The sequence below is a fragment of the Heptranchias perlo genome, chromosome 1 (assembly GCF_035084215.1).
Source record: "Heptranchias perlo isolate sHepPer1 chromosome 1, sHepPer1.hap1, whole genome shotgun sequence".
NCBI classification, from domain to species: Eukaryota; Metazoa; Chordata; class Chondrichthyes; order Hexanchiformes; family Hexanchidae; genus Heptranchias; species Heptranchias perlo.
In genome coordinates, this window is record NC_090325.1 from 92,330,064 (window position 1) to 92,355,495 (window position 25,432).

The window sequence follows — 25,432 nt, forward strand, 5'->3', positions numbered from 1 at the left end:
TAGGCTTATCTGCTGGCTTGACCTGCTGAAGCCACTGAGTACAACATACCTTTTTTAAGAAGCTATGCTAGAGTATCGGAGCAAGCCAGGGTTAAATATACTCAGTATAGAGACAATTGAGACGCAACTCTGGGAGATAAGAGCTTCAAGAACTCCTCCACCCCCCTTCCCTACCTCTGTACTTGCTTAAAAACTGTCAAATCTTTACTTCTTCCAGTTCTAATGAAAGGTCATCGACCTGAAACGTTAACTCTGTTTCGTTCTCCAGAAAGGCTGTCTGATCTGCTGAGTATTGCCAGCATTTTCTGTATTTATTTCAAAAACTGGAGGTTTTTTTTTCTCCTTAGGAATTGTCTTTCAGCAATTTTCTCCCCTTCCCTCTTGTCCTGTCCTGAAGGCGTTAACTCCTTGATGGGGTACAGTGCCACAGATGTCAGTCACCTTTGGTACACCTCTCAAGTGTCATCGGGGTAGAAATTGGACCTTGTTGCACCCATTTTATGGGCGTTAGACGGGCACAACGTGGCCCAATTTTGGGGACCAATGTCCTGTGTCCCAATGACACCTGAAAGACATCCGACTTGAAATTGGGTGGGACGGTTTTTTAGGTGTCCTTGGTGGCGGCCTAAAACAGGCGATAGGCCCCTTTCATATGTAAATGAGGCCTATACCAGGCCCCAGAATTGGACGGTTAGGGGCAGGACAGTATTGTTATTTAATTTGTTTTGTTTTAACTACAGTACTAGTGTAAGAGTGTATTCCACAAAACCTCTTATATGTTTTTAAAAAAATTAACAGAGAGAGATTTTGTGGACAGACTGAAGTCAGTCTGTTGGGGATATTAGCACCAGTATCTGAATAAAACTGAACCGGGTCAGAATTTTCATTTTAGTTAACTCATTGCCTGTCCCCTGGTGGCATTGCCCAGTGGGGAACTGAACCATATAGATCAGGAAGATCCCAGGAGTAATCCCTAGCCTGTGCTGAGTTCATTTGTCTCAGTCAGGGCTCTGCTGGGGGCATTACAATTGGCCTGAAAGTCCCTAATACAGGGGAGGGTAAAAAAATCAGGCAGGATTTCCATTCTTGATCATTCTTCAGTGATCACTGCTGGAAAATAATTGTTTGTGAATGTCAGATGAGGACAGGATCTCGGTAGATTGTGATGCACCAAGCAGTGAAATAACCTGCTAAAATTCATCGTCTACGCCTAAAAATGAGGAACAGCCACTTTGATGTAGAACTGGAAGGTAGCTATAGTCATAATGAAGTTAGGTAGGATGGTCTGCAGAAATTTGCCACTGTGCGTATGCAGTTTCCCTATGATTTTGCCAAACTGCACTGCTTCCATAGTACTGTAGTTAATTGACTGGTCACCTTCAGTTTTTTCCTAATTAATGTTGAACCATTCTATTTCAGCCATTTTATTCTGACTATCATCAGGGATTTCAACTGGGTGTTGATAGAATTAAAAAACACAGATAAATCTCCAGTGTTGCTACTGTTCCCGTTTTCCACATGGCCCTTCTGTGGATGAGTGAATATATTAAAAGCAAAATTGACACCTTTGGATTATTTACATGTGAATATTAGATTCACTCTCCTTATCAAAAGAATTGATACTAATCTTTTCCTCATTTTCTCGAGCTGTTATTAAACCACACTGAACTATCTTTATTTTCCAGGTGTTAGAAATACTACGAATATTTCAGTCTTACAACTTATATTTTAATTGGAACAAAATGCAAAACACTGCAGAGGCGGGAAATCTGAAAGAGAAAATGTTGGAAACACTCAGCAGGCCAGGCAGTGTTTGTGGAGAGAGCAGATTAAGTTAACGATCCAGGTGTGGAGTTGTCAGAACTGGCAGGGTCTGTACCTGAGATGTTAACTTCTTTGTTCTCGCCACGGATGCTGAGTGCTTCCAGGATTTTATGTGTTTGTTTTATATTTTGACCGTCTGTGTTGAAATATTTTGATCAAGAAATACAAGTTTGCTTGAATAAATAAAAATCCTCCCCTTTAAATCTTGGAAGCCTAATATAAGCAGCAGTCCCAACTTCAGTGGCAACATCATAAGACAAATAAGGTGGCGTGAAGTGCACATCAAGAGGGTGTAAAGCAAGTTCCCATGAATAGCACTTGGATAAGTGAACAGTCAGTCTGTTGGTTGAGAGAGGAATGTTGGCCAGGACACCAGGAGATAAATTTTAACCGGGAGCTGGGAAGAGGGCAGGGGGATGGGGGAATTCCTGATGGGAAATCCGGAAGTATGGGTTTCCCGGACGTCCTTATGATTTTTACATAAGGACGTCTTTCATTTTTTTTTGTAGGTTTGCCTCCCGACAGGCCAACCAGATTGACAGGCTGGCCGTCAGTCAGTGGGGGGCTGTCGGGGGTCATCGGGGGGCCGGGGTCATCGGGTGGGTCGGGAGTTATTGAGGGGGGTTGGAGATCGTGAGGGGGGGTTTAGACATGGGGGGGGTGGTCAGTCGATCACGTTTGTGGGGTTGTGGCAGGTAGACTTGTTAGGCCTGGAGGAAACACTCCTGCTCCTCCGGGCCCACAAGCAGTGCAACAAAGGCACTGCTCTTTCGGGCCTTCTCACCTCCCCTTACGTGGCGTGAAGCAGAAGGCCCGGGAATCCTAGCCCCCAGGAATTAAAAATAAAAAAGCTGTCAAAATGGATGCCCGCAGCCTCCTTAAAAGCTTTCACTGACCGACCCGCCTCCGTGAAAACCGGAGGTGGGCGGCTTGGAGGTGGGTTGGGGTTGGATTTTATTTTTTTTACAATTTTTACCTTCCCACCCACCGTCAACCCACCCGGTTGTGGGGTTAAATTTTATCCTCAAGACTCCCTACTCTTCTTCAAATAATGTCATGGATTCTTTAACATTCACCTGAATAGAGCCCCAGTTTATCATCTAATCTGAAAGAATACACTGACCCCTGGACTGTCAACCTAATTGCATAGACTTAAGTGGAACTTGAACCACACCTTCTGACTCAGAGGCAAGAGTACAATCACTGAGTCAAACTGACACTCCAGTGTTGGTGATGGGATTAGTCCTTTCTCCTAGTTTCTTCACCATATATGCTCCGATGACTTCACTTTTCTGCGCCACTGCTTCTCAGGTGTCCTTCTCTTTTTCCTCAGCTGGAGTTTCCCTTCATGTGTGGTTAACAGAGGCTTGACTGCACTTTCTACATGTGAAAAGACTGATTTTCAAAATGGCTGGAAGTCACTCAGTACCAATGTTACAGCTCTGAATAGAGATATTTGGGAAGATTTTAACCCAGCTCATCCAGCTCGGACGGAGCGGGTGGATTGTTAAAATGGTGGGGGGGTGGGGGGATGTACCGTGTTCCCGACCTTGCCATTTTAACTCGCCTCAAAACAGGCACGGAAGGTCCATCACACACTGACTCAGAGCAGCTGACATGAAATCAGAACAAAACTACCTGGTAACAAAGAGGTGGAAATTCCCAGCAGTTAAACACTCCTAAAGAAACTGAATCTTTTTGTAGAGGTGTAGCAACTGGTGTCACTTTCAAAGAAAATTGCTCTTACTTAGGATTTTGTTGATTTAAAATGACTATAATCTCTGATTCTACATAACGTTTGGAAAAAAAATGAGAAACCTGGGGGTAGAAATTTCCGCAGGGTTCTCCTGATTTCCTGCCGTGGCAGAGCATCAGCGGAAGCCACGAAGAAACAGCTGATTCTCAAGGGTTTCCATCAAAGTTACGATGGAAGATCAGGAACACCACATGGAAATTCCACCCCAACATCTGTTATCGAAATCTTTTCCCTATACGATGAAGTAATATCACAGTGGTTATTTTTTCCTTTTTAATCTAATTATCTCTTCCCTCCTCTCCTATCCTTAAGGCATTGAGTAAAGGTATTGCTGGGACATAAGTTACTCTCTGGCTTGAAGTAGCTATTATTTATGTGACTTAGACATTGAGCATCAGTAGGATATTTGACCTTGGTGGGAGGGCAAAGCACAACAAAGGACCGTCTTGTCCTCATCCAGGGTCCACACATGCACGTACCATAGGGGCTGTTGGATAGCAACAACAACTTGCATTTATATAGTGCCTTTGACATAGTAAAACGTCTCAAGGCGCCTCACTGGAGCGATTATCAAACAAAATTTGACACCGAGCCACATTAGAGATATTAGGACAGGTGACCAAAAGTTTGGTCAAAGAGGTAGGTTTTAAGGAGCGTCTTAAAGGAGGAGAGAGAGGAAGAGAGGCGGAGAGGTTTATGGAGGGAATTCCAAAGCTTAGGGCCTAGGCAGCTGAAGGCATGGCCGACAATCAGGAACTAGTGAAACAAAAAGTGAAACACAGAAGATGCTGGAAATCTGAAACAAAAACAGAAAATGCTGGAAACACTCAGCAGATCAGGCAGCGTTTGCGGAGAGAACAGACAAATTAACATTTTAGATGTGGACCCTTTGTCAAAACTGAAAGATGTTAGAGATGAAAAGCATTTAAAAAGGAACAGAACAAAGGCAAGGGGGAGGGGGATAAAACCGAAATACACACGAGAGAAGAATTAGAATGACCCGTAATGTGCTTAAGTGGAAAATAGGAGATGATTAAATGGCAGAAGTGATATTAGCATGAGACAATAGGAGGGTTAATGAGAGAAATCAAAGAAATTAAAGGCATTTACAGGACACAGAGAACATGTGCATTCTTGAACAAAGCGGAGAATGAAGCAGGAAGAAAGGGAAGCATGAAAAACTGGCAAAGCAGAGCAAGCTCCAGCAACCCAGGAGCCTGGTACAAGAAAAGAGCAGCTTGACACCAAGAGTGTAGACCAGTTCACCAGCACAGTGTTCCGATGGAGGGTCTCTACCCCAAGCTCCAACCCTCTCCCTCCCTCCCCCCACCCTTTCCCCACCCCTGCCATTCTCGAAAAGGCCAGCACATTCATCCCACATCACCAGCACTTTCTGCCAAAGAGAAAGTGAAAGCTATAATTAAGGTCTGAATTTATTAAAGTGAACAATAAGGCCAGAGGGTGGGGTCCAGGTCGAGGCACGGCCGATGTGCTAGCTGCACTCTGTGTGGAGGGCGGGTCGGTCATTGGCGACGGTGACCTGGAGGAGGATGGCGACTCGGTGGCAGGCACTGAGGATGACATTGAGTCCATCGCTAGTGAGGCGATAGATTCCCTGGTGCCCCCCTCCGAGTCACCCCTCAGCCCCATTGTGGAGCTCCAGGAGTTTGTTGCGGAACACCTGCACTGTCGCAATAAGGTCCAGCTGGCCCTGGACCAATGGTCAGAGTTGGTGCTGGACCATGCAGCTACTAAGACCTGTGCATGGGTGAGGCTATTGACCGGCTTGGGCTCCACAGACTCATTGCGCTCTTGAGGGAGTGGAGGCTAATTAGTGGCCCCGCTCCCCTGTCTAATTAGTTAAGTGGTAGGTTTATTAATCTCTTGACATGAAAGTAACTATAGCCAGCCTCAACGGCAACGGCAGCAGGGAGGACTACCGCAGATTTCAGCACTTCTCGGTCCTCAGGGAAGGGAGGTATGCAGTGTGCTTTCTGCAGGAAATCCATGCCATTCCGGGAGACAAATGGATCCTGGAGTGCGGGGGGTGTCCACATGAATCACCTCGCCACCATTTCTTGCAGGGTGGCTGTCTTGTTAACCCCACATTTTCAGCCAGAGATCTTGGGGGTCAAGGAGCTGGTGCCGGGCCGCTTGCTCCATGTTACCGTTCACCTGGGGGATGTGCCACTTCACATGGTGAACGTGTACACCCCTCAGCCTGGTCCTGAGCAAGTGCGTTTTTTTGAAGTGTTCACTTACCTCAACTCCGTTGACGTTAGCGAGTGCCTAGACCTCGGGGGGGATTTCAACTGTACCCTCGAGCAAGGGACCGTTCTGGACCCCCACAGAGCCTGTCGGCGATGGAGAAGTTGAGGAACCTGGTCGGGTCATTTGACTTAGTAGACTTCTTGCAAAATCTCTATCCCGATTTCAGCGGTTTCATGATTGTGAGGCCAGGAGAAGGACGGAGCAGAATTGACCGCCTTAACATTTCTCTGGTGTACGCCTCCTGCGTTCCATTGACGTCCGTGTGGCTAGTGCCAGGCTCGGACCAACACCTGGTGTGGATGGGGCTCGGACCACCGCCCGGTGTGGATGGGGCTCGGACCACCGCCCGGTGTGGATGGGGCTCGGTCCACCGCCCGGTGTGGATGGAGCTCAGTCCACCGCCTGGTGTGGATGGGGCTCAGTCCACCACCCGGTGTGGATGGGGCTCGGTCCACCGCCCGGCGTTGATGGGGCTCGGTCCACCACCTGGTGTTGATGGGGCTCAGTCCACCGCCCGGTGTGGATGGGGCTCGGTCCACCGCCTGGTGTGGATGGGGCTCGGTCCACCACCTGGTGTTGATGGGGCTCAGTCCACTGCCTGGTGTGGATGGGGCTCGGTCCACCGCCTGGTGTGGATGGGGCTCGGACCACCGCCCGGTGTGGATGGGGCTCGGACCACCGCCCGGTGTGGATGGAGCTCAGTCCACCGCCTGGTGTGGATGGAGCTCAGTCCACCGCCTGGTGTGGATGGGGCTCGGTCCACCGCCTGGTGTGGATGGGGCTCAGTCCACCGCCTGGTGTGGATGGAGCTCAGTCCACCGCCTGGTGTGGATGGGGCTCGGTCCACCGCCTGGTGTGGATGGAGCTCAGTCCACCGCCTGGTGTGGATGGGGCTCGGTCCACCGCCTGGTGTGGATGGAGCTCAGTCCACCGCCTGGTGTGGATGGAGCTCAGTCCACCGCCTGGTGTGGATGGGGCTCAGTCCACCGCCTGGTGTGGATGGAGCTCAGTCCACCGCCTGGTGTGGATGGGGCTCGGTCCACTGCCTGGTGTGGATGGGGCTCGGTCCACTGCCTGGTGTGGATGGGGCTCAGTCCACCGCCTGGTGTGGATGGGGCTCGGACCAGCACCTGTTGAGGATGGGGCTCAGTCCACCGCCCGGTGTTGATGGGGCTCGGACCACCGCCCGGCGTTGATGGGGCTCGGACCACCGCCCGGCGTTGATGGGGCTCGGACCACCGCCCGGTGTTGATGGGGCTCGGACCACCGCCCGGCGTTGATGGGGCTCGGACCACCGCCCGGCGTTGATGGGGCTCGGACCACCGCCCGGTGTTGATGGGGCTCGGACCACCGCCCGGCGTTGATGGGGCTCGGACCACCGCCCGGTGTTGATGGGGCTCGGACCACCGCCCGGCGTTGATGGGGCTCGGACCACCGCCCGGTGTTGATGGGGCTCGGACCACCGCCCGGTGTTGATGGGGCTCGGACCAACACCTGGTGTGGATGGGGCTCGGACCACCGCCCGGCGTTGATGGGGCTCGGACCACCGCCCGGCGTTGATGGGGCTCGGACCACCGCCCGGTGTTGATGGGGCTCGGACCAACGCCTGGTGTGGATGGGGCTCGGACCAACACCTGGTGTGGATGGGGCTCGGACCAACACCTGGTGTGGATGGAGCTCGGACCACCGCCCGGCATTGATGGGGCTTTGTCCACCGGTACGCTTGATGCCTTCCATGAGCAGTGGGCACCGCAAGGTATGGAGTGTCTTGTAGATACTGATAATAACATTTTGATTTAGTGGAGAAGGTATCCCTTTGCTTTTGTTGGGACTTTGATGCTTATTTTGGCATCTTCTATTTTGATTAGACCATCCTACATTAGTGGCGCCCTAAAAGGAGCACTTGATGTGATAATTCTTGTTTGGTGACCGTGGGGCAACCCAGTGTCATCCTTATTGGTCCATTAAAAAAGGCCAGAGGACTGCAAGTGCCTAGTAAAAGGATGAACTGTGTACCTAGGGCTTGATTTGAACAGTGTAACAGGCCAAAGATTCAGAGGTCAGAGTGCCAGTGGCACAGGGAATTGAAATGGCGATTGATAGGGAGCTGGGGGTCGCACTTGAGGATAGAATGGAGTTGTTTGGCCAATTGGTCACCTAATCCGAGCTTAGTCTCTCCAAAGTAGAGGAGGCCACACCGTGGGCAGTGAATATTATGTAATAGGCTGCATGTAATTTGCTGTCTCACTCAGAAGGAGTGTTAGGAGCCCTGGACAGTAGTGTGGGAGGAGGTGAATAGAACTAATGTTGCATTTTCTGCACTTGCATGGGAAGGTACCAGGGGAAGGAAAGCAGGTGATAGGGATGGTGGAGGAGTGAAGCTGGGTTTCGCAGAGGGAACAGTCACTTGTGAAGGGGAGGGGAAGATGTGTTCAATGGTGGGATCATGTTGGAGGTGATGGAAATGGCGGAAAATGGTCTGTTGAATGTGGAGGCTGCTGGGGTGGCAGATGAGGATAAGGGGGAACCCTTTAACGATTCTGAGGGAAGGGGAAGGGGAAGGGGCGCGGGAAGAAGCATAGGAGATTGGACCGATCCAGCCGAAGGTCCTGTCACCCATGGTGCAGGGAAATGCACGGCTGAAGAAGAAAGAGGACATTTCAGAAGCTCTAGTGTGGAAGGTAGCATCATCAAAGCAGATGTGACGGAGCCAGAGAAACTGGGAGAAGGGAATAAAATCCTTCCAGGAAGCAGGGTGGGAAAAATTATAATCCAGGTAGTTGTGGAATCCGTGGGCTTATAATAGGTCAGCTGAAAGCCCATCCCTAGAGATAGAGAGAAAGAAGTGTGGGGAAGAAAGGAGTCAGAAATGGATCACATAAAGGTAAGAGAGGGGTGGACATTTGAAGCAAAATTAATGAAATCTCAAGATCAGGGGACCGGTTAAGCTGCTATTCGAGGAATGAAGCGGAGAGCCTTCAGGCTGTCCTGGTTGGAGCTGGAAGTCTAGAGCCTCTGTGTTGTCAGACTGCTTGTCCAACATCCAGTCCTGGATGAGCCACAATTTCCTCCAATTAAACATTGGGAAGACTGAAGACATTGTCTTGGCCCCCGCCATAAACTCCGTTCCCAACCACTGATTCCATCCCCTTCTCTGGCCACTGTCTCAGTCTGAACCAGGCTGTTCGCAACCTTGGCATCCTATTTGACCCCAAGCTGAGCTTCCAACCCCATATCCTCTCCATCACAAAGACCGCCTACTTTCACCTCCGTAATATCCCCCGTCTGCTGCTGAAACCCTCATCAATGCTTTTGTTTCTCCAGACTCAACTATTCCAATGCTCTCCTGGCCGGCCTCCCATCTGCCATCCTCCATAAACTTAAACTCATCCAAACCTCTGCTGTCCGTATCATATGAGAGTAAACTTGCAAGGAACATAAAAGTGGACTGTAAAAGCTTCTACAAGTATGTAAAAAGAAAAAGATTAGTGAAGACAAATGTAGGTCCCCTACAGTCAGAAATGGGATAATTTATAATGGGGAACAAGGAAATGGCAGAGCAATTAAACAAATACTTTGGTTCTGTCTTCACGGAAGAGAACACAAATAACATCCCAGAAATGCTAGGGAACCAAGGGACTAGTGAAAAGGAGGAATTAAAGGAAATTAGTGCTAGTAAAAAAAATAGTGCGGGAGAAATTAATGGTTCTGAAAGCCGATAAATCCCCAGAGCCTGATAATCTGCATCCCAGAGTACTAAAAGAGGTAGCCATGGAAATAGTGGATACATTAATTGTCATCTTCCAAAATTCTATAGACTCTGGAACAGTTCCTGCGGATTGGAGGGTGGCAAATGTAACCCCACTATTTAAAAAAGGAGGGAGAGAGAAAACAGGGAACTACAGACTGGTTAGCCTCACATCAGTAGTAGGGAAAATGCTAGAGTCTATTATAAAAGATGTGATAACAGGACACTTAGAAAATATCAACAGGATTAGAGAAAGTCAACATGGATTTCTGAAAGGGAAATCATGTTTGAAAAACCTACTGGAGTTTTTTGAGGTTGTAACTGGCAGAATAGATAAGGGAGAAGCAGTGGATGTGGTTTATTTGGATTTTCAGAAGGTGAAGTCCCACATAAGAGGTTAGTGTGCAAAATTAAAGCACGTGGGATTGGTGGTAATATACTGGCATGGATTGAAAATTGGTTAACAGACAGGAAACAGAGAGTAGGAATAAATGGGTCTTTTTCGGGGTGGCAGGCAGTGACTAGTGGGGTACCACAGGGATCAGTGCTTGGGCCCCAGCTATACACAATATATATCAATGATTTGGATGAGGGAACCAAATGTAATATTTCCAAGTTTGCTGACGACACAAAACTAGGTGGGATCATGAGTTGTGAGGAGGATGCAAAGAGGCTTCAAGGCGATTTAGATAAGTTGAGTGAGTGGGCAAATACATGGCAGGTGCAATATAACATGGATAAATGTGAAGATATCCACTTTGGAAGGAAAAACAGAAAGGCAGAGTATTGTTTAAATGGTGATAGATTGGGAAATGTTGATGTACAAAGGGACCTGGGTGTCCTTGTACACCAGTCACTGAAAGCAAACATGCAGGTGCAGCAAGCAGTTAGGAAGGCAAATGGTATGTTGGCCTTCATTGCAAGAGGATTTGAGTACAGGAGCAAGGTTGTCTTACTGCAGTTATACAGGGCCTTGGTGAGACCACACCTGGAGTATTGTGTGCAGTTTTGGTCTCCTTACCTAAGAAAGAATATACTTGCCATAGAGGGAGTACAGCGAAGGTTCACCAGACTGATTCCTGGGATGGCAGGACTGTCGTATGAGGAGAGATTGGGTCGACTCGGCCTGTATTCACTCGAGTTTAGAAGAATGAGAGGGGATCTCATTGAAACATATAAAATTCTGACAGGGCTACACAGACTGGATTCAGGGAGGATGTTTCCCCTGGCTGGGGGCTCCAGAACGAGGGGTCACAGTCTCAGGATACGGGGTAGGACATTTAGGACTGAGATGAGGAGAAAATTCTTCACTCAGAGGGTGGTGAACCTGTGGAATTCTCTACCACAGAAGGTTGTGGAGGCCAAGTCACTGAATATATTTAAGAAGGAGTTAGATAGATTTCTAGACACAAAAGGCATCAATGGGTATGGGGAGAGAGTGGAAATATGGTATTGAGATAGAGGATGAGCCATGATCATATTGAATGGCGGAGCAGGCTTGAAGGGCCAAATGACTTACTCCTGCTCCTATTTTCTATGTTTCTAACTCGCACCAAGTTCCTTTCACCCATCACCCCTGTACTCACAGACCTACATTGGCTCCCGCCTCGATATTAAAACTTTCATCCTCAAGTTCAAATCATTCCATGGTCTCGCCTCTCCCTATCTGTGCAACCTCCTCCAGCCGTACAACCCTCCAAGAACTCTGAATTGCTCCAACTCTGGCCTCTTGTGCATCCCCCACTTCCTTTGTCCCAACATAGACGACTGTGCCTTCAGCTGCCTAGGCCCCATGCTCTAGAATTCCCTCCCTAAACCTCACCTCCTCTCCACCTCGCTCTCCTCCTTTAAGATCCTCCTTAAAACCAGCTCTTTGACCAAGCTTTTGTTCAGCTATCCTAATGTCTCCTTATTTGGCTAGTGGGGTACCACAGGGATCAGTGCTTGGGCCCCAGCTATACACGATATATATCAATGATTTGGATGAGGGAACCAAATGTAATATTTCCAAGTTTGCTGACGACACAAAACTAGGTGGGATCGTGAGTTGTGAGGAGGATGCAAAGAGGCTTCAAGGCGATTTAGACAAGTTGAGTGAGTGGGCAAATACATGGCAGATTATGCTCCTGTGAAGAGCCGTGGGCGTTTTACTACGTTAAAGGCGCCATATAAATGCAAGTTGTTGTTGATGAAGAAAGGAAAAGATTTTGCCGTACCCTACCAGGTGTTAATTTTCTGACTTTCTCTGAAGGAGAGCAAAATAATGCCACGTGTGGTCAGAGTAAGTCGATTGCTCCTCTGTAAAACATTGCTACCACGCCCACTGGTCAGACCAAGATGTTCCACCAATGGCAGAGAGAATGAGGCTCAGAGCCACAAATCTTATCTTTTCATTTCTAGTGTGGGAGCCATCTGATCATGCGGCTGTATAGGTGCAGAAGAATTTAGCCAAGGTGCTTTCTGTGTTGCCCTTGGGTCAGGGCGGGAAGCTTAAATCCTGCACTAGTTTTTGTCAGTAAATGCTGACAAGCAGATGCTATCGGGGAAGCTCTGACTGTTGGCATGTCTGCTATGTTAAATAGTGGAAGCTTACATAAGTCACAATGATGGTTGTCTTGACTGTACTGTTAAATTACAGGCAGCTATAAAATGATTCTACTGATCTGATCTTCAATCTTTACATATTGTCTGAGACTCTTGTCAACAGTGCTTATCAGCTATTAGGATGCATTTCAAGGGCATCTGAACATCAGTGAAAACAGGTTGTTTTAACCCAGAATAAACTCATTAGAAAGGCCATATTGTAAATGCATTTGGGAACATTTTGGGAAATCCACTTTCAAAATGGCACTGATAAGCTGGAAAGGGTCAGGAGAAGGACATGACACTAATTCTGGAACTTGAAAGTTTGGGTTATGAGCAGATGCTGACAAAACTGGATTTGTTTTCATTGAAAAAATAAGTTTTAGACAGGTCATAATGCAGTTCTTTAAAACTCTGAAAGGGATAGGTAATGTGGATGTAAGCAGATTATTTCATAGCAACTGTGATGACAGAACTAGAAAGCACAAGTACAGAACTAGACTAGAGATGAGCAGATTTTGTTTCCGAAGGAGCATTAAATATCTGCATTAAAATCCTAGCAAAAACAGTTAATGTGATGTTGATTAACTGTTTTAAAAAGGAGCTGGTGAGGCTGTCATGATGGTTCAGCTGTTTAAGTCAGTGAGTAATTGAATCATGCAGACAAGAAAGGTCATAGGTTCTATCCCTGGTCAGTGCTAAGTTAGCTGGTCTCAGACATGGCAGCATTGGGGTGCCTCAAATTGCCTCAGTACCCATGGTTTGGGAAGGGAGAGAAGGAGGGCTCTTCTTCCTGACCACTAACCAGACATTCTCGAAGAGCATGTGTGAGGACATCAGGTTAGGACAAGATCAGTCTTGGCTATGGTGCTTCTGCAGTTCAATAGCTGGCTAACACTGTCTAGGCTCACACATGGAGTATGGCCGGAGATGATGCTTGTGGAACTGTACTGCAGCAAATAAGCAAAACCTTCAGGAGAAGAGGAAGAGAAAAAATTAACAGAAAAAAAGAGGAAATAATAATTAGAAAGGGGCGGGGTGACATATGGAATATTATTATAAAAATAGTTATTATAAAGTACATAATGTTTTACTGGAACACAATTGACTTCCGTCTTGTGGGGACTGAATAAATGTGACTTATGAGTGTAGCCAGTGAGGATTTAGTAATATAAACAGGTTGTCTGGAGTCTTCTTCAATTACCTTGGGATCAAGTAGACATCTTGAGTTGTTTTATCATCTTGGAATTTTATCTGTTGCCAGTTACCTGACTTAGGAGATCAAAGAACTTGGTGGGGGTGTGGGTCTGTCACACTACAGATTGTACCTAGCCTTTTCCTGCTGCATGTTTCATTGAGACAGGATTTGTGCAGACAACAAAATACAGGAATTTAGCGCTCTGAGGAGGTTCTGTGGGATTGGAGAGTGCAGTGCAAGTACATTGTGCAACAAATGCAGCTGGAGAACCAAGTTTGATGTCCTATTACTCCCTGATGCAGCTGCTCTGAAACACTGGTTTTCTTAAGTTAATGTTAGAGCAACTCAGTCATATCTCTTGGTAACTACAGCAAAGTTACCCATCAGAAATCACCTAGAAGACTTGAGCCTTGATTTTAACTGCTGGCATGAGAATGATGTGTGGGGGCTGGGACAGGTACGGCCATGACGGCGCCGGCTTGAGGACCCAGCCATTTTAACTCCCAGGCCTCATTACCATGTTCTAGCGCAGACTCAGTTCTAGCGACAAACCACCATATTAACCGCCCTGTCAGGGGCCAGGTTAAAATTGGCCCTGTGGTCTCACACGGACAAGGATGGGCATTAGCTAAAGCTTTTTTTCAGTGTGAAACCCTGTAAGTTTATAACAAACTCTGGCAGCTCACTGCAGCACCGTTCACATACTACTGATTCAGAAGAACTGACTATCTTGTCAACAAAAAGTAAAAGTAGTATTAATCAAGAAATAATAGGAGCTTGTAACAAAGGTAATGCAATAATTGTGGGGGACTTTAATCTTCATATAGACTGGGCAAATCAAATTGGCAAAGGTAGTTTGGAGGACGAGTTCATGGAATGCATTCAAGACAGTTTCCATGAACAATACATCGTGGAACCAACCAGGGAACAGGCTATTTTAGATCTTGTCTTGTATAACGAGACAGGGTTAATTAGTAATCTCATAGTGACTGGGGAAGAATGATCATAATATGATAGAATTTCACATTGAGTTTGAGAGTAATGTACTTAAGTCCAAAACTAGAGTCTTAAACTTAAATAAAGCCAATTACATAGGTATGAAGGATGAACTGGCTAAGGTAGATTGGGAAATTAGATTAAAAGGTATGACGGTAGATAAGCAATGGCAAACATTTAAACAAATATTTCATAATAAGACCATAAGACCATAAGAGATCGGAGCAGGAGTAGGCCATTTGGCCCATCGAGCATGCACTGCCATTTAATGAGATCATGGCTGATCTGATTTTTACATCAAGTCCACTTTCCTACCTTTTCCCCATATCCTTTGGCTCCCTTGCTGATCAAAAATTTGTCTAACTCAGCCTTGAATGTATTCAATGACTCAGCCTCCACAGCTTTTTGGGGTAAAGAATTCCAAAGATTCACGACCCTTTGGGAGAAGAAATTCCTCCTCATTTCCATCTTAAACGGGTGACCCCTTATTCTGAGACTATGCCCCCTAGTTTTAGATTCCATTGAGAACTAAAAACTCCACGGGAAAAGTGATCTATCCATGGCTAACTAAAGAAGTTAAGGATAGCATTAGATTAAAAGAAGAGGCTTATAATGTTGCGAAGAAGAGTAGTAAGCCTTAGGATTGGGAGAGTTTTAGAAACCAGCATAGGGTGACTAAAAAATTGCTAAGGAGGGAGAAAATAGAATATGAGAGTAAACTAGCAAGAAATATAAAAACGGATTGTAAGAGCTTCTGCAAGTATGTAAAAAGGAAGAGATTAGCGAAAGTAAACGTGGGTCCCTTAGAGGCTGAGACAGGAAAATTATAATGGGGAAAAAGGAAAAGGCAGAGACATTAAACAAATATTTTGTATCTGTCTTCACAGCAGAAGACATAAAAAAAATCCCAGCAATAGTGGGGAACCAAGGGTCTAATGAGAGTGAGGAACTTAAAGTGATTAATATTAGTAAAGAAAAAGTACTAAAGAAATTAATGGGACTAAAAGTCAACAAATCCCCTGGACCTGATGGCCTACATCCTAGGGTTCTAAAAGAGGTGGTTACAGAGTTAGTGGATGCATTGGTTGTGATCTTCCAAAATTCCCTAGATTCTAGAATGGTCCCAGTGAATTGGAAGGTAGCAAATGTAACACCGCTAGTCAAGAAAGGAGGGAGAGAGAAAACAGTTAGCCTGACACCAATAGTAGGGAAAATGCTAGAATCCATTATTAAGGAAGTGGTAACTGGGCACTTAGAAAATCATAGTAAGATTAGGCAGAGTCAACATGGTTTTATGAAAGGGAAATCGTGTTTGACAAATCTGTTAGAGTTTTTTGAGTATGTAACTAGCAGGGTAGATAAGGGGGAACCAGTGGATGTAGGATATTTGGATTTCAAAAGGCATTCGATAAGGTGCCACATAAAAGGTTGTTAGACATGGGGTTGGGGGTAATATATTAGCATGGATACGGGATTGGTTAACGGACAGAAAACAGAGAATAGGAATAAACGGATCATTTTCAGGTTGACAGGCTGTAACTAGTGGAGTGCCACAAGGATCAGTGCTTGGGCCTCAGCTATTTTCAATCTAAATTAATGACTAAGGTCAAGGGACCGAGTGTAATGTATTCAGGTTTGCTGACGATACAAAGCTAGGTGGAGGAGGACACAAAGGGAAAAGGGAAAAACAGGTGGGTTGGGGTTTGTGGGGCATTCAAAATCGCAACCATTTCAGAACCACCTCCAACCCGTCCACTTCCGGTTTTCACTGGGGCGGGACAAGGGGTGGGCGACCAACCCGCTCCCTAGAGGCGGGTTGGTGATTAAAACTTTTCAAGGAGGCTGCAGGCCTCTATTTTTCCAGAGTTTCCAATTTCAACCCTTGGGGGCCGGGATTCCCGGGCCTTTCCTTTTACGCCACATGAAAGGAGGCGAGAAGGCCCGAAACTAATAGGTATGTGCCTTTCTGGTACAGGTTGTGGGCCTGGAGGAGCAGGAGTTCTTGCCTCGGGCTTGCCAAGCCTACCTGCAGCGACCCCCTCAATGATCGCGGACACCCCCCGACCTCTGACCCCCCCACAACGATTGCAGACCGCCCCACCCCCGATCTACGACCCCCCCCCCCCCCCCCAAAATCGTGGACTTCTACAATGATCCCTGATTCTGACAGCGCCCCCCACTCCACCGTGACCCTTCAGCCCACCAGAGCCCCGTGCCCAACCATGGCCCCCTTCCCCCCCCCCCCCCCCCCATCCAAACAAACAAAGAATTACCTGAAGACTTACCTGAACATGTCCTCTCCCTGGCTGCTCTTCTGTCCGACTGAGGCCAGCCTGTCAATCAGGCTGGCAGGCTGGTCAGTCGGACGGCAAACTGACAAAAAAAAACAAATGATGTCCTTACATCAAAATCGCAAGGATGTCCGGGAAACCCGTACTTCTGGGTATCCCGTCCGCAATTTGACCCCTCTCACCCCCTTCCTGGCTCGATATCAAAATCATGCCCAAAGAGTCTGCGAAGGATATAGACAGGTTAAGTGAGTGGGCAACAAGGTGGCAGATGGAGTATAATGTGGGGAAATGTGAGGTTATTCACTTTGGTAGGAAGAATAGAAAAACAGAATATTTTTTAAATGGTGAGAAACTATTAAATGTTGGTGTTCAGAGGGATTGGGTGTCCTTGTACACGAAACACAGAAAGTTAACATGCAGGTAGAGCAGGCAATTAGGAAGGCAAATGGTATGTTGGCCTTTAATGCAAGGGGGTGGGAGTACAAGAGTAAGGAAGTCTTGCCACAATTGTACAGGGTGTTGGTGAGACCCCACCTGGAGTTCTGTGTACAGTTTTAGTCTCCTTACCTAAGGAAGGATGTACTTGCCTTAGAGGGGATGCAACAAGATTCACTAGATTGATTCCTGGGATGAGAGAGTTGTCCTATGAGGAGAGATTGAGTAGAATGGGCATATACTCTCTGGAGTTTACAGTAATGAGAGGTGATCTCATTGAAACATATAAAATTCTTTCAAAACAGAGATCCATAGATTTCTAGATATTAAAGGCATCAGGGGATATGGGGATGGTGCAGAAAAATGGCATTGAGGTAGAAGAACAGCCATGATCTTATTGAATGGTGGGGCAGGCTCGAGGGGCCAAATGGCCTACTCCTGCTCCTATTTCTTATGTTCTTTTGTTCTTTGAGGGCTTGACAGGATAGATGCTGAGAGGCTGTTTCTCCTGGCTGGAGAGTCTAGAACTAAGGGTCATGGTCTCAGGATAAGGGGTCGGCCATTTAGGACTGAGATGGGGAGGAATGTCTTCAATCAGAGGGTTGGTAATCTTTGGAATTCTCTACCCCAGAGGGCTGTGGATGCTGTCGTTGAGTGTATTCATGGCTGAGATCGACAGATTTTTGGACTCTAAGGGAATCAAGGGATATGGGGATCGGGCAGGAAAGTGGAATTGAGGTTGAAGATCAACCATGATCTTATTGAATGGCGGAGCAGGCTCGAGGGGCCGTATGACCTACTCATGTTTCTATTTCTTATGTTCTTAAAATACTCAGAGGCTGGAAATGCAAAACAAAAACAAAAAATGCTGGAAACACTTAGCAGGCTAGGTGGCATCCGGGGAGAGAACAGTCGAGTTGATGGGTGTGGCCCCTTTGTCAGGATTGTCAGATATCACAGATTGATGAACAGCATTTAAAACGAAACAGAACAAAGTAAAGAGGAAGGAAAAAAACACAATACACACAAAATTCTATTTCATTTCTTGTGCTTGTGTTTTTTTCCCTCCTTCCTCCCTTTCATCTCTTTTACCCTTCCTCTTTTTATTTTTTTCCTTTCTTTTCTCTATCTTTTTACCCTTTTCTACTTTCTATCCCTTTGGCCCCGATATTTACGGGGAGGTGGGGAGGGACCGTCAGCAACTGTCAGCGGCCAGGAAACGTGGAGGTCCTGCCGAATTTAACAGCAGGACCACATTTGAATTTTTTTCTCAGTTTCCCGCCTGCCAGCTTGAGTGGCTGGCTGGCTTTCGGGTGGAAAGGCCTGCAGTAGAAAGCCGCAGCCGGTGACAGGAGAGGAAAGAGAGAGAGATTGTGCGATGTGGGGGTCGGCCGATCGCAGGGGGTCAGCAGGTTTGCTTGGAGGTCCGGGGGAAAGCACTCATAGAATCATAGAATGGTTACAGCACAGAAGGAGGCCATTCGGCCCATCGAACCTGTGCTAGCTTTTGTAAGAGCAATCCAGTTAGTCCCATTCCCCCGTTTTTTCCCCGTAGTCCTGCAAATTTTTTCCCTCCAAGTATTTGTCCAATTCCCTTTTGAAAGTCACAATTGAATCTGCTTCCACCACCCTTTCAGGCAGCACATTCCAGATCATAACTACTCGCTGCGTAAAAAATGTTTTCCTCATGTCACCTTTGGTTCTTTTGCCAATCGCCTTAAATCTGTGTTCTCTGGTTCTTGACCCTTCTGCCAACGGGAACAGTTTCTCTTTATTTACTTTATCTAAACCCTTCATGATTTTGAACATTTCTAACAAATCTCTCCTTAACCTTCTCTGCTCTAAGGAGAACAACCCCAGATTCTCCAGTCTATCCACGTAATTGAAGTCCCTCATCCCTGGAACCATTCTAGTAAAATTTTTTTTGCATCCTATCTAAGGCCTTCACAGCCTTCCTAAAGTGCGGTGCCCAGAATTGGACACAATACTCCAGCTGTGGTCGAACCATTGTTTTATAAAGGTTTAACATATCTTCCTTGTTTTTGTATTCTATGCCTCTATTTATAAAGCCTAGGATCCCGCATGCTTTTTTAACCGCTTTCTCAACCTGTCCTGCCACCTTCAAAGATTTGTGCACATATACCCCCAGATCTCTTTGTTCCTGCACCCACTTTAGAATTGCACTATTTAATTTTATTGCCTCTCCACATTCTTCCTGCCAAAATGTATCACTTCGCACTTTTCTGTGTTAAATTTCATCTGCCATGTGTCCGCCCATTCCTCCAGCCTATCTATGTCCTCTTGAAGTCTATCACTATCCTCCTCACTGTTTACTACACTTCCAAGTTTTGTGTGATCTGCAAATTTTGAAATTGTGCCCTGTACACCCAAGTTCAAGTCATTAATATATATCAAAAAAAGCAGTGGTCCTAGTACCGACCCCTGGCGAACACCATCATACACCTCCCTCCAGTCCGAAAAACAACCGTTCACCACTACTCTCTGTTTACTGTCACTTAGCCAATTTCTTATCCATGTTGCCACTGCCCCTTTTATTCCATGGGCTTCAATTATGCTGACAAGCCTATTATGTGGCACTTTATCAAATGCCTTTTGAAAGTCCATATACACAACATCAACCGCATTGCCCTCATGAACCCCTCTCTGTTACTTCATCAAAAAACTCAATCATGTTGGTTAAACATGATTTGCCTTTAACAAATCGGTGCTGGCTTTCCTTTATTAATCCGCACTTGTCCAAGTGACTATTAATTTTGTCCCGGATTATCGTTTCTAAAAGTTTCCCCACCACTGAGGTAAAACTGACTGGTCTGTAATTGCTGGGTTTATCCTTACACCCTTTTTTTGAAAAAGGATGTAACATTTGCAATTCTCCAGTCCTCTGGCACCACCCTCGTATCTAATGAGGATTGAAAGATTATGGCCAGTACCCCTGCAATTTCCACCCTTACTTCCCTGAGCAACCTAGGATGCATCCCATCTGGTGACTTATCTACTTTAAGTACAGCCAGCCTTTCTAGTACCTCCTCTTCCTCAATTTTTAGCCCATCCAGTAACTCAACTACCTCCTCTTTTACTGTGACTTTGGCTCCTCCTGGCCCACAAGCAGTGCTGGAAAAGCAGTTACCTGCTGCATCCAGCATTTCTCACCTTTCTTTGGCTGCCGGGTTTTCTGGGCCCCGGGAAACCCGGCCCGCAGCCGTTAACTCCAAATGGCTGACAAAATCTGAGCCGTGCAGCTTCATTTAAATCTTATAATTACCAAGACGCCTCTTGAGAGCAGGTTAGTCGCCCAACCCCCAACCCGCCCTAGTTAAACCGGAAGTAGGCACGATCATGGCGGTTTGGGGTCGGGTTTCCCATTTTTAAGACTATAACCCACCCCCCTCACCGCCCCTCTTCTGCCCATCCTTGGGAGTTAAAATTCCCCCCTTCGGATCTGTTTCTACCTTCACAGTCCACCTGACTGCACGTGTGAGTGCTGCTATCAAGGATTTCTTTTGCTTTATCTTGCTGCAGAGTGAGAGAAATGTGGCAGTGTCAGTAGGCCAGTAATCAACACGGGGTAGATTTTCATCCGGGCCCAGACTCAGTGCTGCGGAGGCAGCATGTGCCCAAAGACAGTAGCCTGAGGAATGCTAGAAATTGTTCCTTGTGCCTCATCTACATATTCGGTGCGAGTTTGAGATGGACATTTAACAAGCTTGTTCTGGGATGTGATCTAATCATGAGTTATCTTATCGACTTCCATTGTAGCAGTAAATTGAGTTGTGAGATGCTGAAGAGTTTGAGTTAGTGTGTAACTTGGATTTGTTTGCATTGCACAACTGTAAGCATGTGGACTCTACGAAGGTCTAGCATGAGATAACACAACTTTAATAAAATGGAGCTCTGTTAATTGCAGCAAATGTACTTGGCCATCGTATTGAACATGGTTTGAGATACAGGTAGGGAGATTGTGATTGGTAAGGTATATCATGGTAATACTGAAGTTCAGAGGTCGACTGGATCCAAATTTGAGTGACACTAGGGGTAAATATTCTGAGTCTATGCCAGTGGTGAGGTACCTTACCCGCTGCCAGCGCACATCAGAAAATGCAATCCCTGTGATAATAGAATCATAGTAATAATAGATGGAAAATGACCAGCAACTTGCCCATGGCCCATGATTTTCTGATATGCACTGGAGCGGACAAGATACCTTGCCACCAGTGCAACCTTGGAAAATTTTGGCTGAGCTCTTTTAACTCAGTAAATATATCTCAGCCAATCTATGGGAATGTAAGAATGAGATGGGATGAGATAAAAAGCCATTTAATCCATTAAATTCATCCCTCTGGTACCCTAACCCTAATTCTCCTGGCTTAGCATCAAGCTGCATTTTGAAACCCCTAACGTCCTTCTCTCTATTACCTTGCCTGACAGATTATTCAAAACATTCTTTTAAACATAGGGCCCCCTAAAATTGCTTGAGATGTGATCCCGGGCAGTTACGCCAGGATCTTGTCCATTGGTGACCTCTGCCACTGGGGTATTTCCCTATCTATTTTCATTGAGACATTTTTCACATAAAAGATGCTACATAAATGAAAGTTATTGTATGTTTGCTTGCTTCTAATCCTACAGAACCTAACTAGTGCTTAATGATTCTTTCATGACAATATGCAATGGTCCACATATTTCCTCCCTAAGCTTCTTGAGCAATGAGGCCATGGAGATTTACTGGTTTTTAGTCCCTTTAGCCTTGTTATCTGTATCTCTAACATCATGAATTCAATATCCTTTAGCAGATTCAGTGCATTGCAGAAGTTGGATAAAAGTTAGGCTCTTTAGTAGATACTTGTAGAAAATATTCATTAAATATTTTGACTATTTGCATTTTCAAATTCTCCACCATTTTAATTCTTTACAGATCTGACTTCCTCTCTAATTATTCTTTACTATTATGATACTGAATAAAATGTTTTAGCATTGTGTATAACATCCTTCACTAAATTGATCTCTAGGGCCTTTTTTGCACATGTAATACCTTTGTTAATCTGTTAACATTTTCTTATACTCCTCCCAAAGTTCTCCCTCCTTCTGCCCAGCAGGCTTTGTACTGATTGTTTTTCTTTCTTATTTCCATTTTAATTGCCTTCAGCTTCCAACTGTGTTTTGAATGACCTTAACGTTTTTGTCTCTTCCACCCTGTCTGGCAGATTATTCCAAACCTTTGTCACTCTTTGAATAAAAAAGGTTCCTCCTAATAATCTGTCTTAACTTTACTTTTCACTCATTTAAATTTCTGTCCTCTGGTCCTATTTTCCTAGTTTGCTTTGATGTTACATTCTGAATTTACCTTACTTATATAATTTAATACTTTATTTACTTATATGAGGCTTCCTCCTTTCTTAACCATCTTCCTTCTAGTATTGTATTTGAACTTCTTAGCCTTTCCTCAATGCTCATCCCCTATATGTGTGAATTGGTGGTGGTTTAGACAAATCCCACTTGGTTTGGCTTCACAACTGTGGTGAGTCAGACGTATGCTAGTATAACCTGGCAGTGGACTTCTGACTTCATTTCTTTTTTTCGCTCTCCCTCCTCCCTTCCCCTGGGCTGCTCCACTTGACCAACCCCCTGAATTTGAATATCGAACTCATATTTTTCTCAGTAAAACATGACAGCAGATAGAATATATTTTTTAGTTTTGTTTTCTTTTTGTTATGTGGTAAACTTCTAAATGTGGCCTTTTTCCACATCTCAGCAATAAAGTCTCTTTACATGGCAATAATCAATGATTGACGGGTAAAGGCTAATAAGACAGCGCCTCCCCTTTTTACATTAGGTAAACAGACTAGCACCATAGCACCTTAGTTGCCAGTGCTGACAGATAAAGGTTCGAGTGTGTTGTCTTGAAGAGAGTAAAACAGCTTGCACAGATTTCTCAGTGCGAAACAGTCTGGCCTACAAAGGTATGAACTTTCCATTTATTGTGCTTTGAAATGATACTTTCATTGTCATCACTGCTCAACGTCCTTAATTCTAACGCTCAGTTTCACAGACCTAATATGACCCTTCCGTTATGTTGTACTGCACTGCAGGTCATTTGAGTTGAAGAAAGTTACTTCAGTTTTTATTGCTATTTGTTAAGTGAGGCTCTATATAATGAATATTACAATCTAATACGGGTGTGGAAAATTAGTACCATTGTGCGGGTTGTGTTGAAATTCCATTTTAATAGTGAGGAAACAGATCACACTCACTGTGAGTGGAACAAATCTCCACCCTCTTGTGAAACATCACTTTTAAGTGCTTACAAAAATGTATTTTCTGCGATAGAATTTAGGCCCATTTTTGTGTGGTACAGGGTTTAAAAGATTCAACTCATCAACAAGCCTGAGGTCAACAAACCTTAGCGTTAGGGAGCTGAAAAACAAAACATCTCACTAACTTACAAGTAACATCACTGTATTTACCCCTCCATTTTCATTGCTCCACCTAATCTGCACCTATTATAATTTTGATCCCTCCCTGACAAAATCCGCATCTATGTCAAAGGTATATCTGTTAAATACTCATGGAATAATTTACTCTGGTTAATGTTCAAACAACAATTATTTTTGCCAAGTAAAAATTTAATATGAGAGGAAAGTTTTGTTGTTTATAATGTCTCACTTGCTGGGAAGTGAATAATTTTCAAAAACAAATTTTCCAGTACTTATGTAGTAAAATGGTAAGACCTTGTAAAAAAAAAGGAAATATTCAAAATTTATATCCAGTTTATATGAGGCTTGGTATGCATTTCACTGAAATGTACCTGTGTGTGAGCTAAATCATGGCACCATATGCTTGACTAACTGTATATATTAGTAATGGTTATTCAATTTTGTTTTTTCTAAGTTTGCAAAGTAACTCATCTGGTAGGCCAGGATTGATGATAAAATCTGGCCCATTCGAATGTTCATTAGTATGTTTACGCTGATACTTTTAGGCTGATTTCTGGTTTTAATTTTCCATAAATATTTCACAAGTTTTTCTTAAATGGCGCTGTGACTGGCAGTGCTCTGTCAGCATGCACCGTGCTCGTTTTTTTCTCTTTCCTCTCTGAGTGTCTCTCTTTGTGCACCTTGCACTCGGTGGAGCTGTTTACTCTGAGGGTGGGACAGGAGTGTTGTTTTGTGTCTGGTGAAACATTAACTAAAAGCAATCAGCCATGAGTCTGAAGGGCATTCCATTGCCGTACTGGGTTGTGAGAGGAGAATACACCTTACTGAAGGTACAGATTTTACTTTACTGCCAGTGTGTACTTCCATTGCATATTTGTTATAAAATCTGCAACTTATAAATTAGATTCCGTAAAAGCTGAAACAGTAATATTACAAAAAGAAGAAATTAGATCACCTAAAGATTATTTTTAAGTGTTTATAATTAAATTGATCATATTCTTTAATGCTGTAAGTACAATGATTGGTTGACCTTCCTCCCAATGTAAGTTTCCGCATTACTAAACATTTCTGTTGAATGCCTAGCAGACAAGTTTGATAGATTCTCTCTTAAGTATTGTTCTTAGCTCATTAGCAGTTTACTCTTTGTTGATAATTTTGGTGAGTGTAATAATTCTAAGTAGTAGTTATACAATTATGCAGTGCGAGGGGAGTGTGGAGCTGAGGTTCCTACCAAGTTAAACAATTCTTTTTTTCCCAATTTTCTCCACCTTTTGCTCTCCTCCTCGTCTTCAAGGTGCAGATTCATGCTGGAGTAAGGTTCCACATCCCCCAGCAGCACTGCAGTACCTCACCCAAGTAGCAATTCTTAACGTCTGAGCCTCGACAGTGTGTCGGCAAGCTATTTGACTGTGAGGCATTATGGTCAAGTCTGATTCATTCTCACCCAATTGTCCGCACTTTTCCTAGCAGGAGTTACTGCATAGCAATCAAAACCAGAATTCTTCACTGTTTATTCCCTCCCAACTCAGGGGCACTGAGGCCCCACTGTTTCCCTGGCTGCAGTCAGCTAATTTAGCACAGACCAGGTTTGAACTTGAAACCTTCTGGTCTTCGTACCACACCGGGTGATGCCCTTAGTCACTCGGGCATTGGGAGAACTTGTTTAACAGTTGCTTGTTAAACAGTTCTTAAAATGTATGGTGATAAGTATTGTAAATAGGAGCTAATATAGTGATGGTTATTGTGAGCAGAAGTTAGCGGTGGTGCCAGGAAGAGGAGACCAGAGAGTCACTTGCAGTGAACGCATACTCATTGATAATCTTTCACTGTGGACTTTATCGCACATAGAATAACAGGAGAGCCCTGGTTCCATGACAC

The 25,432-nt window shown here is 45.1% G+C and overlaps 1 protein-coding gene across 7 annotated transcripts in view; it reads left to right on the top strand.

Moving 5' to 3' along the window:
* The window catches only part of rbm47 (RNA binding motif protein 47), a 223,951-nt gene that overhangs the window by 121,877 nt on the left and 76,642 nt on the right, over positions 1 to 25,432 (top strand). The window contains exon 1 of one of the 7 annotated variants that reach the window (XM_067988432.1): positions 22,974 to 23,080. The exons of 5 other annotated variants lie outside the window; for them this stretch is intronic. The gene's annotated coding sequence lies outside the window, so the exon portion shown is untranslated. Of the gene's footprint in view, positions 1 to 22,973; positions 23,081 to 24,331; positions 24,385 to 25,432 lie in introns of those variants that run through there. One more of the 7 variants, XM_067988439.1, reaches the window with a different exon arrangement.